Source organism: Procambarus clarkii, chromosome 19, assembly GCF_040958095.1.
Source record: "Procambarus clarkii isolate CNS0578487 chromosome 19, FALCON_Pclarkii_2.0, whole genome shotgun sequence".
NCBI classification, from domain to species: domain Eukaryota; kingdom Metazoa; phylum Arthropoda; class Malacostraca; order Decapoda; family Cambaridae; genus Procambarus; species Procambarus clarkii.
The window spans coordinates 5,779,655-5,800,668 of NC_091168.1; positions in this window are offsets into that span (position 1 = coordinate 5,779,655).

The following is a 21,014-nucleotide window of genomic DNA, read 5'->3' on the forward strand; positions in this document are numbered from 1 at the left end:
ACGTGAAGCTATGTGTGTGTATGTGTACCTGTAATTGAACTGACATGTGTACGGTAATTATCTGTATGTGTCCATGTTAAAGGTACACATTAGTGAATGTGTATTTATGTAAATTGATTGACATATGTACGTGTGCGCGCTGATTAGTGTTACATTAATTTATATGGTTAACATTTATACGTTTGAATGACATAGTTTCCCATTATTGTCACATTTTTTGTTACATGTCTACTATTGTCAAGATGGACAGACACGTCCAGCTATGAGTGTTTATGTGTACCAGTAATTGAACTGACATGTGTACTGCAACTATCTGCGTGTGTCCATTTTAAGGGAATATATTAGTGAATGTTTATTTATGTAAATTGATTGGAATATGTATGTGGACGCTCGGTTAGTGTTACTGTAATTTATATAGTTAACGTTTGAATGACATAGTTTCCCCTCATTGTCACATTTTTTGTTACTATTTCGCTGTTCACTCTCACTCTCTCTGAATCCTGTGGACTAATTGTGCTCACGTGTGTTTGTGTAGGGTAGCGGAACCATATGCTTTTCACAAAATAATTTGCAACTATTTGATAAGAAATATTTCAAAATATCATTTAAGTTTCTAATAAGTATTTTTCTTCCTAACATACAAGTCAATCACACAGTACCTAACCTCAGTCAGAAACACTTTTCTTACAATATCTAGCAAAGTCTTTTGCATATATATCCTATCTTAAATAATTAACAATTTTAATTCATAACTGCCAACCCCCTCCCATCCAAAGCTTTCAAAGCCACCAAACATCATTCCTTTCCCTTAACCTCTCCCAAATTATCTTTTGCACCAATTCACAACCTAGGGGGCTTTATAGCTGAGTGGACGTCGCTCTCGACTCGTAATCGTAGCTCATTCGATCCCCCGGTAATGGAACAAACGGAAATCAGCAGAGTTTCTATCATTCTGATGCCCCTGTTACCTAGCAGTAAATATGTACCTGGGCGTTAGACAGCTGTTACGGGCTGCTTCCTGTGTGTGTGTGTGTGTGGAATGTTTTTTATTAGTTAGTAATAATTGATTGATTGACAGTTGAGAGGCTGGCCGAAAGAGTAAAGCTCAACCCTCGCAAGCACAACTAGGTGAATACAACTAGATAAATACTAACCAACCACGATCTCGACAATCCATTACACACACAACCCCCCCTCCCCCCCCCCCCAATCCCCTAAATCGTTCTACCTAAGTCAATAAAAATTAAAACAAATCAATTAATTCACCAAACATACTAACTGTAAATAAAGGAACCAAATTTGAGACATACAGCGACTCCAGCGTGGTCTAGTCGGAAGAGAACGTGTTCTCATCTGGATAGATTGCGATCGAGTCTGTCGGAATGGGTGTGTAACTGCAGGGCACAAATATTTGTGTGTCCCCTCCTGTAGCTGCCTCTGTTTCGACAGGTTCCCTGGATAGCTGGATTTGGCCTGGCCCTTGGAAAGTGGGGAAGGGGTGAAATCCGTTGGGCCCACGGATGGATACCTTGGATCCATGGACCTAGAGCAGGTCTAATCACCTGGGATTCGAACCCACGGTGGGAATAAGGGATGAGATATGGGAAGGGGGGGGGGGGGTTGAAGGATGTTTCCCTGGAACCAAACCTCACATAAACCCGGACACTCACACACACACACCCTCACCTGAACACTCACAGGGGCACTCACACTTACACACACCCATAGACTGTGATAAGGGAGACCATCTGAGGGGACACAGATGGCCTCCTGGACCCACAGGTATAACCGGACACACACGCACCCGGACACTCACAGGGACACATACTCACACACACTCGCCCGGACACTCACAGGGATATACACACTCACACACAGACACACATCCATAGACACAAACTGTGATAAGGGAGACCATCTCAGGGGACACAGATGGCCTCCTGGACACACAAGTATATATCAATATTAAATTTATTATTTATTATTTAATTTTATTAAATTAGTAATCAAATTAATGTTTTTTAATAAATTATTATTTTATTAAATTATTAAACTATTATATTATTAAAACAAATTAAATTAAATTTAATAATTAAATATTTATTATTTAATTTACAAATATGACAGATTTTTTAAATATATATATATATATATATATATATATATATATATATATATATATATATATATATATATATATATATATATATATATATACATGTGAACAAGCCTTAATGGTCCCCAGGACTATATGCAACTGAAAGCTCACATGCCAGAAGTGACTCGAACCCATACTGCCAGGAGCAATGCAACTGGTATGTACAGGACTCCTTAATCCGCTTGTGTCATTTTTTAAGGAATATATTAGTGAATATTTATTTATGTAAATTGATATATATATATATATATATATATATATATATATATATATATATATATATATATATATATATATATACATATATATATATATATATATATATATATATATATATAAAGAGAATGTCTGTCTATGTAATGAGGCCACATGCTGGAGGCTGCAGCCATACACAGATTTATTTTAAAATTTATTTATTAATATATTATTAAGGCTTATTATTACTAAATTAATGTAATTTGTAGAGGGAATGGTCTGGGGTAGGGAACGGGCATAGGTTGGTCAGTGTTGACTTTAGCTTAAGGATTTAGGAATAATTATTAATTATTCTTATCACTCCCCCCCCTACCAATTTAATTAAGTTAATTGTAAAATAATGCTTGAGATGGCTGAAGACTTTTCGTACTTAGAAAAAACCTAAATTAAACACATAAAGAAGTTTATTGGTCCTGATTTAAGTTAAAGGAAGAGGTGCAAGGTGGTGGTGGGAGGGGGGAGGATACGGGATTTAGAGGTGGAATGAAGAGAGGGAAACAGGGGGAGTGGTGCAGGTGAAACAGGGAGAAGAGGGGGGAACAGGGGGTGCTGTACAGGTGAAACAGGGATGGGGATGGGGGAACAGGGGAAGTGGTGCAGATGAAACAGGGATGAGAGGGTGAAACAGGGGGGAGTGGTGCAGGTGAAACAGGGATAAAGAGGGAGAAACAGAGGGAGTGGTGCAGGTGAAACAGGGATGGGGATGGGGGAACAGGGGGAGTGGTGCAGGTGAAACAGGGATGGGGATGGGGGAACAGGAGGAGTGGTGCAGGTGAAACAGGGATGGGGATAGGGGAACAGGGGGAGTGGTGCAGGTGGAAACAGGGATGCAGAGGGAGAAACAAGGGGGAGCTGTGCAGGTGAAACAGGGATTAAAGGAAAATTTATATAAGTAGATAGATGGATGTTTACATTGATTGCTAAATATATACATTGACGGATAGACGGATGCATAGATGCATCCGTCTACCTGGTGGATGGAAAGACATATGAGTAGATGGATGGATAGACAGAAGAGTTGATGGACGGATAAATGGAATATAAATGTTTATAAAGATAAATGGTTGGTTTATGGGAAGATAGATTGATAGATATAAGTAGATAGATAGATGGATCCATTGATGGATTCATTTGTGCTTATCTCTTGAGGTTCTTCTTGAGATGATTTCGGGGCTTTAGTGTCCCCGCGGTCCGGTCCTCGACCAGGCCTCCACCCCCAGGAAGCAGCCCGTGACAGCTGACTAACACCCAGGTACCTGTTTTACTGCACGGTAACAGGGGCACAGGGTGAAAGAAACTCTGCCCATTGTTTCTCGGCGGCGCCCGGAATCGAACCCGGGACCACAGGATCACAAGTCCAGTGTGCTGTCCGCTCGGCCAACTGGCTCCCCGGTCGGAGGGGAGCCGGTGAACAGGTGAATCAGGTTAAAGAATATCTGTCGATTTGCTATTGCATCAACTGAGATTCGATATGGGACCATTAGGATTATAACCAACGAACTCTCTCCGTTTAGACGGTAGGCCTCCAGTTTGTGTGTGTGTGTGTGTGTGTGTGTGTGTGTGTGTGTGTGTGTGTGTGTGTGTGTGTGTGTGTGTGTGTGTGTGTGTGTGTGTGTGTGTGTGTGTGTGTGTGTGTGTGTGTGTGTGTGTGTGTGTGTGTGTGTGTGTGTGTGTGTGTGTGTGTGTGTGTGTGTGTGTGTGTGTGTGTGTGTGTGTGTGTGTGTGTTAGAGAGAAATAGATGTAGTAGATATAAAAAAAAGGAAAAATACATATATTTGATTGGCGGGGTCCAAGAGCTAATAACTCGATTCTGCAGATACATATAGTAAATACAAGGAGAAAATAAATACACACACACACACAGACACATTAATTGATAATGGACTGTTTTGTGTGCGTATCCATGTGTACTATTGTCAAGACCGACAGACACGTGAAGCTATGTGTGTGTATGTGTACCTGTAATTGAACTGACATGTGTACGGTAATTATCTGTATGTGTCCATGTTAAAGGTACACATTAGTGAATGTGTATTTATGTAAATTGATTGACATATGTACGTGTGCGCGCTGATTAGTGTTACATTAATTTATATGGTTAACATTTATACGTTTGAATGACATAGTTTCCCATTATTGTCACATTTTTTGTTACATGTCTACTATTGTCAAGATGGACAGACACGTCCAGCTATGAGTGTTTATGTGTACCAGTAATTGAACTGACATGTGTACTGCAACTATCTGCGTGTGTCCATTTTAAGGGAATATATTAGTGAATGTTTATTTATGTAAATTGATTGGAATATGTATGTGGACGCTCGGTTAGTGTTACTGTAATTTATATAGTTAACGTTTGAATGACATAGTTTCCCCTCATTGTCACATTTTTTGTTACTATTTCGCTGTTCACTCTCACTCTCTCTGAATCCTGTGGACTAATTGTGCTCACGTGTGTTTGTGTAGGGTAGCGGAACCATATGCTTTTCACAAAATAATTTGCAACTATTTGATAAGAAATATTTCAAAATATCATTTAAGTTTCTAATAAGTATTTTTCTTCCTAACATACAAGTCAATCACACAGTACCTAACCTCAGTCAGAAACACTTTTCTTACTATATCTAGCAAAGTCTTTTGCATATATATCCTATCCTAAATAATTAACAATTTTAATTCATAACTGCCAACCCCCCTCCCATCCAAAGCTTTCAAAGCCACCAAACATCATTCCTTTCCCTTAACCTCTCCCAAATTATCTTTTGCACCAATTCACAACCTAGGGGGCTTTATAGCTGAGTGGACGTCGCTCTCGACTCGTAATCGTAGCTCATTCGATCCCCCGGTAATGGAACAAACGGAAATCAGCAGAGTTTCTATCATTCTGATGCCCCTGTTACCTAGCAGTAAATATGTACCTGGGCGTTAGACAGCTGTTACGGGCTGCTTCCTGTGTGTGTGTGTGTGTGGAATGTTTTTTATTAGTTAGTAATAATTGATTGATTGACAGTTGAGAGGCGGGCCGAAAGAGTAGAGCTCAACCCTCGCAAGCACAACTAGGTGAATACAACTAGATAAATACTAACCAACCACGATCTCGACAATCCATTACACACACAACCCCCCCTCCCCCCCCCCAATCCCCTAAATCGTTCTAAGTCAATAAAAAATTAAAACAAATCAATTAATTCAATAAACATACTAACTGTAAATAAAGGAACCAAATTTGAGACATACAGCGACTCCAGCGTAGTCTAGTCGGAAGAGAACGTGTTCTCATCTGGATAGATTGCGATCGAGTCTGTCGGAATGGGTGTGTAACTGCAGGGCACAAATATTTGTGTGTCCCCTCCTGTAGCTGCCTCTGTTTCGACAGGTTCCCTGGATAGCTGGATTTGGCCTGGCCCTTGGAAAGTGGGGAAGGGGTGAAATCCGTTGGGCCCACGGATGGATACCTTGGATCCATGGACCTAGAGCAGGTCTAATCACCTGGGATTCGAACCCACGGTGGGAATAAGGGATGAGATATGGGAAGGGGGGGGGGGGTTGAAGGATGTTTCCCTGGAACCAAACCTCACATAAACCCGGACACTCACACACACACACCCTCACCTGAACACTCACAGGGGCACTCACACTTACACACACCCATAGACTGTGATAAGGGAGACCATCTGAGGGGACACAGATGGCCTCCTGGACCCACAGATATAACCGGACACACACGCACCCGGACACTCACAGGGACACATACTCACACACACTCGCCCGGACACTCACAGGGATATACACACTCACACACAGACACACATCCATAGACACAAACTGTGATAAGGGAGACCATCTGAGGGGACACAGATGGCCTCCTGGACACACAAGTATATATCAATATTAAATTTATTATTTATTATTTAATTTTATTAAATTAGTAATCAAATTAATGTTTTTTAATAAATTATTATTTTATTAAATTATTAAATAATTATATTATTAAAACAAATTAAATTAAATTTAATAATTAAATATTTATTATTTAATTTACAAATATGACAGATTTTTTAAATATATATATATATATATATATATATATATATATATATATATATATATATATATATATATATATATATATATATATATATATATATATATATATATATATATATATATATATATATATATATATACTATATTAAATATATATATATATATATATATATATATATATATATATATATATATATATATATATATATATATATAAAGAGAATGTCTGTCTATGTAATGAGGCCACATGCTGGAGGCTGCAGCCATACACAGATTTATTTTAAAATTTATTTATTAATATATTATTAAGGCTTATTATTACTAAATTAATGTATTTGTAGAGGGAATGGTCTGGGGTAGGGAACGGGCATAGGTTGGTCAGTGTTGACTTTAGCTTAAGGATTTAGGAATAATTATTAATTATTCTTATCACTCCCCCCCCCTACCAATTTAATTAAGTTAATTGTAAAATAATGCTTGAGATGGCTGAAGACTTTTTCGTACTTAGAAAAAACCTAAATTAAACACATAAAGAAGTTTATTGGTCCTGATTTAAGTTAAAGGAAGAGGTGCAAAGGTGGTGGTGGGAGGGGGGAGGATACGGGATTTAGAGGTGGAATGAAGAGAGGGAACAGGGGGAGTGGTGCAGGTGAAACAGGGAGGAAGAGGGGGGAACAGGGGGTGCTGTACAGGTGAAACAGGGATGGGGGATGGGGGAACAGGGGAAGTGGTGCAGATAAAACAGGGATGAAGAGGGTGAAACAGGGGGGAGTGGTGCAGGTGAAACAGGGATAAAGAGGGAGAAACAGAGGGAGTGGTGCAGGTGAAACAGGGATGGGGATGGGGGAACAGGGGGAGTGGTGCAGGTGAAACAGGGATGGGGATGGGGGAACAGGAGGAGTGGTGCAGGTGAAACAGGGATGGGGATAGGGGAACAGGGGGAGTGGTGCAGGTGAAACAGGGATGCAGAGGGAGAAACAAGGGGGAGTTGTGCAGGTGAAACAGGGATTAAAGGAAAATTTATATAAGTAGATAGATGGATGTTTACATTGATTGCTAAATATATACATTGACGGATAGACGGATGCATAGATGCATCCGTCTACCTGGTGGATGGAAAGACATATGAGTAGATGGATGGATAGACAGAAGAGTTGATGGACGGATAAATGGAATATAAATGTTTATAAAGATAAATGGTTGGTTTATGGGAAGATAGATTGACAGATATAAGTAGATAGATAGATGGATCCATTGATGGATTCATTTGTGCTTATCTCTTGAGGTTCTTCTTGAGATGATTTCGGGGCTTTAGTGTCCCCGCGGTCCGGTCCTCGACCAGGCCTCCACCCCCAGGAAGCAGCCCGTGACAGCTGACTAACACCCAGGTACCTGTTTTACTGCACGGTAACAGGGGCACAGGGTGAAAGAAACTCTGCCCATTGTTTCTCGGCGGCGCCCGGAATCGAACCCGGGACCACAGGATCACAAGTCCAGTGTGCTGTCCGCTCGGCCAACTGGCTCCCCGGTCGGAGGGGAGCCGGTGAACAGGTGAATCAGGTTAAAGAATATCTGTCGATTTGCTATTGCATCAACTGAGATTCGATATGGGACCATTAGGATTATAACCAACGAACTCTCTCCGTTTAGACGGTAGGCCTCCAGTTTGTGTGTGTGTGTGTGTGTGTGTGTGTGTGTGTGTGTGTGTGTGTGTGTGTGTGTGTGTGTGTGTGTGTGTGTGTGTGTGTGTGTGTGTGTGTGTGTGTGTGTGTGTGTGTGTGTGTGTGTGTGTGTGTGTGTGTGTGTGTGTGTGTGTGTTAGAGAGAAATAGATGTAGTAGATATAAAAAAAAGGAAAAATACATATATTTGATTGGCGGGGTCCAAGAGCTAATAACTCGATTCTGCAGATACATATAGTAAATACAAGGAGAAAATAAATACACACACACACACACACACATTAATTGATAATGGACTGTTTTGTGTGCGTATCCATGTGTACTATTGTCAAGACCGACAGACACGTGAAGCTATGTGTGTGTATGTGTACCTGTAATTGAACTGACATGTGTACGGTAATTATCTGTATGTGTCCATGTTAAAGGTACACATTAGTGAATGTGTATTTATGTAAATTGATTGACATATGTACGTGTGCGCGCTGATTAGTGTTACATTAATTTATATGGTTAACATTTATACGTTTGAATGACATAGTTTCCCATTATTGTCACATTTTTTGTTACATGTCTACTATTGTCAAGATGGACAGACACGTCCAGCTATGAGTGTTTATGTGTACCAGTAATTGAACTGACATGTGTACTGCAACTATCTGCGTGTGTCCATTTTAAGGGAATATATTAGTGAATGTTTATTTATGTAAATTGATTGGAATATGTATGTGGACGCTCGGTTAGTGTTACTGTAATTTATATAGTTAACGTTTGAATGACATAGTTTCCCCTCATTGTCACATTTTTTGTTACTATTTCGCTGTTCACTCTCACTCTCTCTGAATCCTGTGGACTAATTGTGCTCACGTGTGTTTGTGTAGGGTAGCGGAACCATATGCTTTTCACAAAATAATTTGCAACTATTTGATAAGAAATATTTCAAAATATCATTTAAGTTTCTAATAAGTATTTTTCTTCCTAACATACAAGTCAATCACACAGTACCTAACCTCAGTCAGAAACACTTTTCTTACTATATCTAGCAAAGTCTTTTGCATATATATCCTATCTTAAATAATTTACAATTTTAATTCATAACTGCCAACCCCCCTCCCATCCAAAGCTTTCAAAGCCACCAAACATCATTCCTTTCCCTTAACCTCTCCCAAATTATCTTTTGCACCAATTCACAACCTAGGGGGCTTTATAGCTGAGTGGACGTCGCTCTCGACTCGTAATCGTAGCTCATTCGATCCCCCGGTAATGGAACAAACGGAAATCAGCAGAGTTTCTATCATTCTGATGCCCCTGTTACCTAGCAGTAAATATGTACCTGGGCGCTAGACAGCTGTTACGGGCTGCTTCCTGTGTGTGTGTGTGTGTGGAATGTTTTTTATTAGTTAGTAATAATTGATTGATTGACAGTTGAGAGGCGGGCCGAAAGAGTAGAGCTCAACCCTCGCAAGCACAACTAGGTGAATACAACTAGATAAATACTAACCAACCACGATCTCGACAATCCATTACACACACAACCCCCCCTCCCCCCCCCCAATCCCCTAAATCGTTCTAAGTCAATAAAAAATTAAAACAAATCAATTAATTCACCAAACATACTAACTGTAAATAAAGGAACCAAATTTGAGACATACAGCGACTCCAGCGTAGTCTAGTCGGAAGAGAACGTGTTCTCATCTGGATAGATTGCGATCGAGTCTGTCGGAATGGGTGTGTAACTGCAGGGCACAAATATTTGTGTGTCCCCTCCTGTAGCTGCCTCTGTTTCGACAGGTTCCCTGGATAGCTGGATTTGGCCTGGCCCTTGGAAAGTGGGGAAGGGGTGAAATCCGTTGGGCCCACGGATGGATACCTTGGATCCATGGACCTAGAGCAGGTCTAATCACCTGGGATTCGAACCCACGGTGGGAATAAGGGATGAGATATGGGAAGGGGGGGGGGGGTTGAAGGATGTTTCCCTGGAACCAAACCTCACATAAACCCGGACACTCACACACACACACCCTCACCTGAACACTCACAGGGGCACTCACACTTACACACACCCATAGACTGTGATAAGGGAGACCATCTGAGGGGACACAGATGGCCTCCTGGACCCACAGATATAACCGGACACACACGCACCCGGACACTCACAGGGACACATACTCACACACACTCGCCCGGACACTCACAGGGATATACACACTCACACACAGACACACATCCATAGACACAAACTGTGATAAGGGAGACCATCTGAGGGGACACAGATGGCCTCCTGGACACACAAGTATATATCAATATTAAATTTATTATTTATTATTTAATTTTATTAAATTAGTAATCAAATTAATGTTTTTTAATAAATTATTATTTTATTAAATTATTAAATAATTATATTATTAAAACAAATTAAATTAAATTTAATAATTAAATATTTATTATTTAATTTACAAATATGACAGATTTTTTAAATATATATATATATATATATATATATATATATATATATATATATATATATATATATATATATATATATTTATATATATATATATATATATATATATATATATATATACTATATTAAATATATATATATATATATATATATATATATATATATATATATATATATATATATATATATATATATATATATAAAGAGAATGTCTGTCTATGTAATGAGGCCACATGCTGGAGGCTGCAGCCATACACAGATTTATTTTAAAATTTATTTATTAATATATTATTAAGGCTTATTATTACTAAATTAATGTATTTGTAGAGGGAATGGTCTGGGGTAGGGAACGGGCATAGGTTGGTCAGTGTTGACTTTAGCTTAAGGATTTAGGAATAATTATTAATTATTCTTATCACTCCCCCCCCTACCAATTTAATTAAGTTAATTGTAAAATAATGCTTGAGATGGCTGAAGACTTTTTCGTACTTAGAAAAAACCTAAATTAAACACATAAAGAAGTTTATTGGTCCTGATTTAAGTTAAAGGAAGAGGTGCAAAGGTGGTGGTGGGAGGGGGGAGGATACGGGATTTAGAGGTGGAATGAAGAGAGGGAACAGGGGGAGTGGTGCAGGTGAAACAGGGAGGAAGAGGGGGGAACAGGGGGTGCTGTACAGGTGAAACAGGGATGGGGGATGGGGGAACAGGGGAAGTGGTGCAGATAAAACAGGGATGAAGAGGGTGAAACAGGGGGGAGTGGTGCAGGTGAAACAGGGATAAAGAGGGAGAAACAGAGGGAGTGGTGCAGGTGAAACAGGGATGGGGATGGGGGAACAGGGGGAGTGGTGCAGGTGAAACAGGGATGGGGATGGGGGAACAGGAGGAGTGGTGCAGGTGAAACAGGGATGGGGATAGGGGAACAGGGGGAGTGGTGCAGGTGAAACAGGGATGCAGAGGGAGAAACAAGGGGGAGTTGTGCAGGTGAAACAGGGATTAAAGGAAAATTTATATAAGTAGATAGATGGATGTTTACATTGATTGCTAAATATATACATTGACGGATAGACGGATGCATAGATGCATCCGTCTACCTGGTGGATGGAAAGACATATGAGTAGATGGATGGATAGACAGAAGAGTTGATGGACGGATAAATGGAATATAAATGTTTATAAAGATAAATGGTTGGTTTATGGGAAGATAGATTGACAGATATAAGTAGATAGATAGATGGATCCATTGATGGATTCATTTGTGCTTATCTCTTGAGGTTCTTCTTGAGATGATTTCGGGGCTTTAGTGTCCCCGCGGTCCGGTCCTCGACCAGGCCTCCACCCCCAGGAAGCAGCCCGTGACAGCTGACTAACACCCAGGTACCTGTTTTACTGCACGGTAACAGGGGCACAGGGTGAAAGAAACTCTGCCCATTGTTTCTCGGCGGCGCCCGGAATCGAACCCGGGACCACAGGATCACAAGTCCAGTGTGCTGTCCGCTCGGCCAACTGGCTCCCCGGTCGGAGGGGAGCCGGTGAACAGGTGAATCAGGTTAAAGAATATCTGTCGATTTGCTATTGCATCAACTGAGATTCGATATGGGACCATTAGGATTATAACCAACGAACTCTCTCCGTTTAGACGGTAGGCCTCCAGTTTGTGTGTGTGTGTGTGTGTGTGTGTGTGTGTGTGTGTGTGTGTGTGTGTGTGTGTGTGTGTGCGTGTGTGTGTGTGTGTGTGTGTGTGTGTTAGAGAGAAATAGATGTAGTAGATATAAAAAAAAGGAAAAATACATATATTTGATTGGCGGGGTCCAAGAGCTAATAACTCGATTCTGCAGATACATATAGTAAATACAAGGAGAAAATAAATACACACACACACACACACACATTAATTGATAATGGACTGTTTTGTGTGCATATCCATGTGTACTATTGTCAAGACCGACAGACACGTGAAGCTATGTGTGTGTATGTGTACCTGTAATTGAACTGACATGTGTACGGTAATTATCTGTATGTGTCCATGTTAAAGGTACACATTAGTGAATGTGTATTTATGTAAATTGATTGACATATGTACGTGTGCGCGCTGATTAGTGTTACATTAATTTATATGGTTAACATTTATACGTTTGAATGACATAGTTTCCCATTATTGTCACATTTTTTGTTACATGTCTACTATTGTTAAGATGGACAGACACGTCCAGCTATGAGTGTTTATGTGTACCAGTAATTGAACTGACATGTGTACTGCAACTATCTGCGTGTGTCCATTTTAAGGGAATATATTAGTGAATGTTTATTTATGTAAATTGATTGGAATATGTATGTGGACGCTCGGTTAGTGTTACTGTAATTTATATAGTTAACGTTTGAATGACATAGTTTCCCCTCATTGTCACATTTTTTGTTACTATTTCGCTGTTCACTCTCACTCTCTCTGAATCCTGTGGACTAATTGTGCTCACGTGTGTTTGTGTAGGGTAGCGGAACCATATGCTTTTCACAAAATAATTTGCAACTATTTGATAAGAAATATTTCAAAATATCATTTAAGTTTCTAATAAGTATTTTTCTTCCTAACATACAAGTCAATCACACAGTACCTAACCTCAGTCAGAAACACTTTTCTTACTATATCTAGCAAAGTCTTTTGCATATATATCCTATCTTAAATAATTAACAATTTTAATTCATAACTGCCAACCCCCCTCCCATCCAAAGCTTTCAAAGCCACCAAACATCATTCCTTTCCCTTAACCTCTCCCAAATTATCTTTTGCACCAATTCACAACCTAGGGGGCTTTATAGCTGAGTGGACGTCGCTCTCGACTCGTAATCGTAGCTCATTCGATCCCCCGGTAATGGAACAAACGGAAATCAGCAGAGTTTCTATCATTCTGATGCCCCTGTTACCTAGCAGTAAATATGTACCTGGGCGTTAGACAGCTGTTACGGGCTGCTTCCTGTGTGTGTGTGTGTGTGGAATGTTTTTTATTAGTTAGTAATAATTGATTGATTGACAGTTGAGAGGCGGGCCGAAAGAGTAGAGCTCAACCCTCGCAAGCACAACTAGGTGAATACAACTAGATAAATACTAACCAACCACGATCTCGACAATCCATTACACACACAACCCCCCCTCCCCCCCCCCCCCCAATCCCCTAAATCGTTCTACCTAAGTCAATAAAAAATTAAAACAAATCAATTAATTCACCAAACATACTAACTGTAAATAAAGGAACCAAATTTGAGACATACAGCGACTCCAGCGTGGTCTAGTCGGAAGAGAACGTGTTCTCATCTGGATAGATTGCGATCGAGTCTGTCGGAATGGGTGTGTAACTGCAGGGCACAAATATTTGTGTGTCCCCTCCTGTAGCTGCCTCTGTTTCGACAGGTTCCCTGGATAGCTGGATTTGGCCTAACCCTTGGAAAGTGGGGAAGGGGTGAAATCCGTTGGGCCCACGGATGGATACCTTGGATCCATGGACCTAGAGCAGGTCTAATCACCTGGGATTCGAACCCACGGTGGGAATAAGGGATGAGATATGGGAAGGGGGGGGGGGTTGAAGGATGTTTCCCTGGAACCAAACCTCACATAAACCCGGACACTCACACACACACACCCTCACCTGAACACTCACAGGGGCACTCACACTTACACACACCCATAGACTGTGATAAGGGAGACCATCTGAGGGGACACAGATGGCCTCCTGGACCCACAGATATAACCGGACACACACGCACCCGGACACTCACAGGGACACATACTCACACACACTCGCCCGGACACTCACAGGGATATACACACTCACACACAGACACACATCCATAGACACAAACTGTGATAAGGGAGACCATCTGAGGGGACACAGATGGCCTCCTGGACACACAAGTATATATCAATATTAAATTTATTATTTATTATTTAATTTTATTAAATTAGTAATCAAATTAATGTTTTTTAATAAATTATTATTTTATTAAATTATTAAATAATTATATTATTAAAACAAATTAAATTAAATTTAATAATTAAATATTTATTATTTAATTTACAAATATGACAGATTTTTTTAAATATATATATATATATATATATATATATATATATATATATATATATACTATATTAAATATATATATATATATATATATATATATATATATATATATATATATATATATATATATATATATATATATATATATATATATATATATATATATATATATATATATATATATATATAAAGAGAATGTCTGTCTATGTAATGAGGCCACATGCTGGAGGCTGCAGCCATACACAGATTTATTTTAAAATTTATTTATTAATATATTATTAAGGCTTATTATTACTAAATTAATGTATTTGTAGAGGGAATGGTCTGGGGTAGGGAACGGGCATAGGTTGGTCAGTGTTGACTTTAGCTTAAGGATTTAGGAATAATTATTAATTATTCTTATCACTCCCCCCCCTACCAATTTAATTAAGTTAATTGTAAAATAATGCTTGAGATGGCTGAAGACTTTTTCGTACTTAGAAAAAACCTAAATTAAACACATAAAGAAGTTTATTGGTCCTGATTTAAGTTAAAGGAAGAGGTGCAAAGGTGGTGGTGGGAGGGGGGAGGATACGGGATTTAGAGGTGGAATGAAGAGAGGGAACAGGGGGAGTGGTGCAGGTGAAACAGGGAGGAAGAGGGGGGAACAGGGGGTGCTGTACAGGTGAAACAGGGATGGGGGATGGGGGAACAGGGGAAGTGGTGCAGATAAAACAGGGATGAAGAGGGTGAAACAGGGGGGAGTGGTGCAGGTGAAACAGGGATAAAGAGGGAGAAACAGAGGGAGTGGTGCAGGTGAAACAGGGATGGGGATGGGGGAACAGGGGGAGTGGTGCAGGTGAAACAGGGATGGGGATGGGGGAACAGGAGGAGTGGTGCAGGTGAAACAGGGATGGGGATAGGGGAACAGGGGGAGTGGTGCAGGTGAAACAGGGATGCAGAGGGAGAAACAAGGGGGAGTTGTGCAGGTGAAACAGGGATTAAAGGAAAATTTATATAAGTAGATAGATGGATGTTTACATTGATTGCTAAATATATACATTGACGGATAGACGGATGCATAGATGCATCCGTCTACCTGGTGGATGGAAAGACATATGAGTAGATGGATGGATAGACAGAAGAGTTGATGGACGGATAAATGGAATATAAATGTTTATAAAGATAAATGGTTGGTTTATGGGAAGATAGATTGACAGATATAAGTAGATAGATAGATGGATCCATTGATGGATTCATTTGTGCTTATCTCTTGAGGTTCTTCTTGAGATGATTTCGGGGCTTTAGTGTCCCCGCGGTCCGGTCCTCGACCAGGCCTCCACCCCCAGGAAGCAGCCCGTGACAGCTGACTAACACCCAGGTACCTGTTTTACTGCACGGTAACAGGGGCACAGGGTGAAAGAAACTCTGCCCATTGTTTCTCGGCGGCGCCCGGAATCGAACCCGGGACCACAGGATCACAAGTCCAGTGTGCTGTCCGCTCGGCCAACTGGCTCCCCGGTCGGAGGGGAGCCGGTGAACAGGTGAATCAGGTTAAAGAATATCTGTCGATTTGCTATTGCATCAACTGAGATTCGATATGGGACCATTAGGATTATAACCAACGAACTCTCTCCGTTTAGACGGTAGGCCTCCAGTTTGTGTGTGTGTGTGTGTGTGTGTGTGTGTGTGTGTGTGTGTGTGTGTGTGTGTGTGTGTGTGCGTGTGTGTGTGTGTGTGTGTGTGTGTGTGTGTGTGTGTGTTAGAGAGAAATAGATGTAGTAGATATAAAAAAAGGAAAAATACATATATTTGATTGGCGGGGTCCAAGAGCTAATAACTCGATTCTGCAGATACATATAGTAAATACAAGGAGAAAATAAATACACACACACACACACACACATTAATTGATAATGGACTGTTTTGTGTGCGTATCCATGTGTACTATTGTCAAGACCGACAGACACGTGAAGCTATGTGTGTGTATGTGTACCTGTAATTGAACTGACATGTGTACGGTAATTATCTGTATGTGTCCATGTTAAAGGTACACATTAGTGAATGTGTATTTATGTAAATTGATTGACATATGTACGTGTGCGCGCTGATTAGTGTTACATTAATTTATATGGTTAACATTTATACGTTTGAATGACATAGTTTCCCATTATTGTCACATTTTTTGTTACATGTCTACTATTGTCAAGATGGACAGACACGTCCAGCTATGAGTGTTTATGTGTACCAGTAATTGAACTGACATGTGTACTGCAACTATCTGCGTGTGTCCATTTTAAGGGAATATATTAGTGAATGTTTATTTATGTAAATTGATTGGAATATGTATGTGGACGCTCGGTTAGTGTTACTGTAATTTATATAGTTAACGTTTGAATGACATAGTTTCCCCTCATTGTCACATTTTTTGTTACTATTTCGCTGTTCACTCTCACTCTCTCTGAATCCTGTGGACTAATTGTGCTCACGTGTGTTTGTGTAGGGTAGCGGAACCATATGCTTTTCACAAAATAATTTGCAACTATTTGATAAGAAATATTTCAAAATATCATTTAAGTTTCTAATAAGTATTTTTCTTCCTAACATACAAGTCAATCACACAGTACCTAACCTCAGTCAGAAACACTTTTCTTACTATATCTAGCAAAGTCTTTTGCATATATATCCTATCTTAAATAATTAACAATTTTAATTCATAACTGCCAACCCCCCTCCCATCCAAAGCTTTCAAAGCCACCAAACATCATTCCTTTCCCTTAACCTCTCCCAAATTATCTTTTGCACCAATTCACAACCTAGGGGGCTTTATAGCTGAGTGGACGTCGCTCTCGACTCGTAATCGTAGCTCATTCGATCCCCCGGTAATGGAACAAACGGAAATCAGCAGAGTTTCTATCATTCTGATGCCCCTGTTACCTAGCAGTAAATATGTACCTGGGCGTTAGACAGCTGTTACGGGCTGCTTCCTGTGTGTGTGTGTGTGTGGAATGTTTTTTATTAGTTAGTAATAATTGATTGATTGACAGTTGAGAGGCGGGCCGAAAGAGTAGAGCTCAACCCTCGCAAGCACAACTAGGTGAATACAACTAGATAAATACTAACCAACCACGATCTCGACAATCCATTACACACACAACCCCCCCTCCCCCCCCCCCCAATCCCCTAAATCGTTCTACCTAAGTCAATAAAAAATTAAAACAAATCAATTAATTCACCAAACATACTAACTGTAAATAAAGGAACCAAATTTGAGACATACAGCGACTCCAGCGTGGTCTAGTCGGAAGAGAACGTGTTCTCATCTGGATAGATTGCGATCGAGTCTGTCGGAATGGGTGTGTAACTGCAGGGCACAAATATTTGTGTGTCCCCTCCTGTAGCTGCCTCTGTTTCGACAGGTTCCCTGGATAGCTGGATTTGGCCTAACCCTTGGAAAGTGGGGAAGGGGTGAAATCCGTTGGGCCCACGGATGGATACCTTGGATCCATGGACCTAGAGCAGGTCTAATCACCTGGGATTCGAACCCACGGTGGGAATAAGGGATGAGATATGGGAAGGGGGGGGGGGTTGAAGGATGTTTCCCTGGAACCAAACCTCACATAAACCCGGACACTCACACACACACACCCTCACCTGAACACTCACAGGGGCACTCACACTTACACACACCCATAGACTGTGATAAGGGAGACCATCTGAGGGGACACAGATGGCCTCCTGGACCCACAGATATAACCGGACACACACGCACCCGGACACTCACAGGGACACATACTCACACACACTCGCCCGGACACTCACAGGGATATACACACTCACACACAGACACACATCCATAGACACAAACTGTGATAAGGGAGACCATCTGAGGGGACACAGATGGCCTCCTGGACACACAAGTATATATCAATATTAAATTTATTATTTATTATTTAATTTTATTAAATTAGTAATCAAATTAATGTTTTTTAATAAATTATTATTTTATTAAATTATTAAATAATTATATTATTAAAACAAATTAAATTAAATTTAATAATTAAATATTTATTATTTAATTTACAAATATGACAGATTTTTTTAAATATATATATATATATATATATATATATATATATATATATATATATATACTATATTAAATATATATATATATATATATATATATATATATATATATATATATATATATATATATATATATATATATATATATATATATATATATATATATATATATATATATATATATAAAGAGAATGTCTGTCTATGTAATGAGGCCACATGCTGGAGGCTGCAGCCATACACAGATTTATTTTAAAATTTATTTATTAATATATTATTAAGGCTTATTATTACTAAATTAATGTATTTGTAGAGGGAATGGTCTGGGGTAGGGAACGGGCATAGGTTGGTCAGTGTTGACTTTAGCTTAAGGATTTAGGAATAATTATTAATTATTCTTATCACTCCCCCCCCTACCAATTTAATTAAGTTAATTGTAAAATAATGCTTGAGATGGCTGAAGACTTTTTCGTACTTAGAAAAAACCTAAATTAAACACATAAAGAAGTTTATTGGTCCTGATTTAAGTTAAAGGAAGAGGTGCAAAGGTGGTGGTGGGAGGGGGGAGGATACGGGATTTAGAGGTGGAATGAAGAGAGGGAACAGGGGGAGTGGTGCAGGTGAAACAGGGAGGAAGAGGGGGGAACAGGGGGTGCTGTACAGGTGAAACAGGGATGGGGGATGGGGGAACAGGGGAAGTGGTGCAGATAAAACAGGGATGAAGAGGGTGAAACAGGGGGGAGTGGTGCAGGTGAAACAGGGATAAAGAGGGAGAAACAGAGGGAGTGGTGCAGGTGAAACAGGGATGGGGATGGGGGAACAGGGGGAGTGGTGCAGGTGAAACAGGGATGGGGATGGGGGAACAGGAGGAGTGGTGCAGGTGAAACAGGGATGGGGATAGGGGAACAGGGGGAGTGGTGCAGGTGAAACAGGGATGCAGAGGGAGAAACAAGGGGGAGTTGTGCAGGTGAAACAGGGATTAAAGGAAAATTTATATAAGTAGATAGATGGATGTTTACATTGATTGCTAAATATATACATTGACGGATAGACGGATGCATAGATGCATCCGTCTACCTGGTGGATGGAAAGACATATGAGTAGATGGATGGATAGACAGAAGAGTTGATGGACGGATAAATGGAATATAAATGTTTATAAAGATAAATGGTTGGTTTATGGGAAGATAGATTGACAGATATAAGTAGATAGATAGATGGATCCATTGATGGATTCATTTGTGCTTATCTCTTGAGGTTCTTCTTGAGATGATTTCGGGGCTTTAGTGTCCCCGCGGTCCGGTCCTCGACCAGGCCTCCACCCCCAGGAAGCAGCCCGTGACAGCTGACTAACACCCAGGTACCTGTTTTACTGCACGGTAACAGGGGCACAGGGTGAAAGAAACTCTGCCCATTGTTTCTCGGCGGCGCCCGGAATCGAACCCGGGACCACAGGATCACAAGTCCAGTGTGCTGTCCGCTCGGCCAACTGGCTCCCCGGTCGGAGGGGAGCCGGTGAACAGGTGAATCAGGTTAAAGAATATCTGTCGATTTGCTATTGCATCAACTGAGATTCGATATGGGACCATTAGGATTATAACCAACGAACTCTCTCCGTTTAGACGGTAGGCCTCCAGTTTGTGTGTGTGTGTGTGTGTGTGTGTGTGTGTGTGTGTGTGTGTGTGTGTGTGTGTGTGTGTGTGCGTGTGTGTGTGTGTGTGTGTGTGTGTGTGTGTGTGTGTGTTAGAGAGAAATAGATGTAGTAGATATAAAAAAAGGAAAAATACATATATTTGATTGGCGGGGTCCAAGAGCTAATAACTCGATTCTGCAGATACATATAGTAAATACAAGGAGAAAATAAATACACACACACACACACACACATTAATTGATAATGGACTGTTTTGTGTGCGTATCCATGTGTACTATTGTCAAGACCGACAGACACGTGAAGCTATGTGTGTGTATGTGTACCTGTAATTGAACTGACATGTGTACGGTAATTATCTGTATGTGTCCATGTTAAAGGTACACATTAGTGAATGTGTATTTATGTAAATTGATTGACATATGTACGTGTGCGCGCTGATTAGTGTTACATTAATTTATATGGTTAACATTTATACGTTTGAATGACATAGTTTCCCATTATTGTCACATTTTTTGTTACATGTCTACTATTGTCAAGATGGACAGACACGTCCAGCTATGAGTGTTTATGTGTACCAGTAATTGAACTGACATGTGTACTGCAACTATCTGCGTGTGTCCA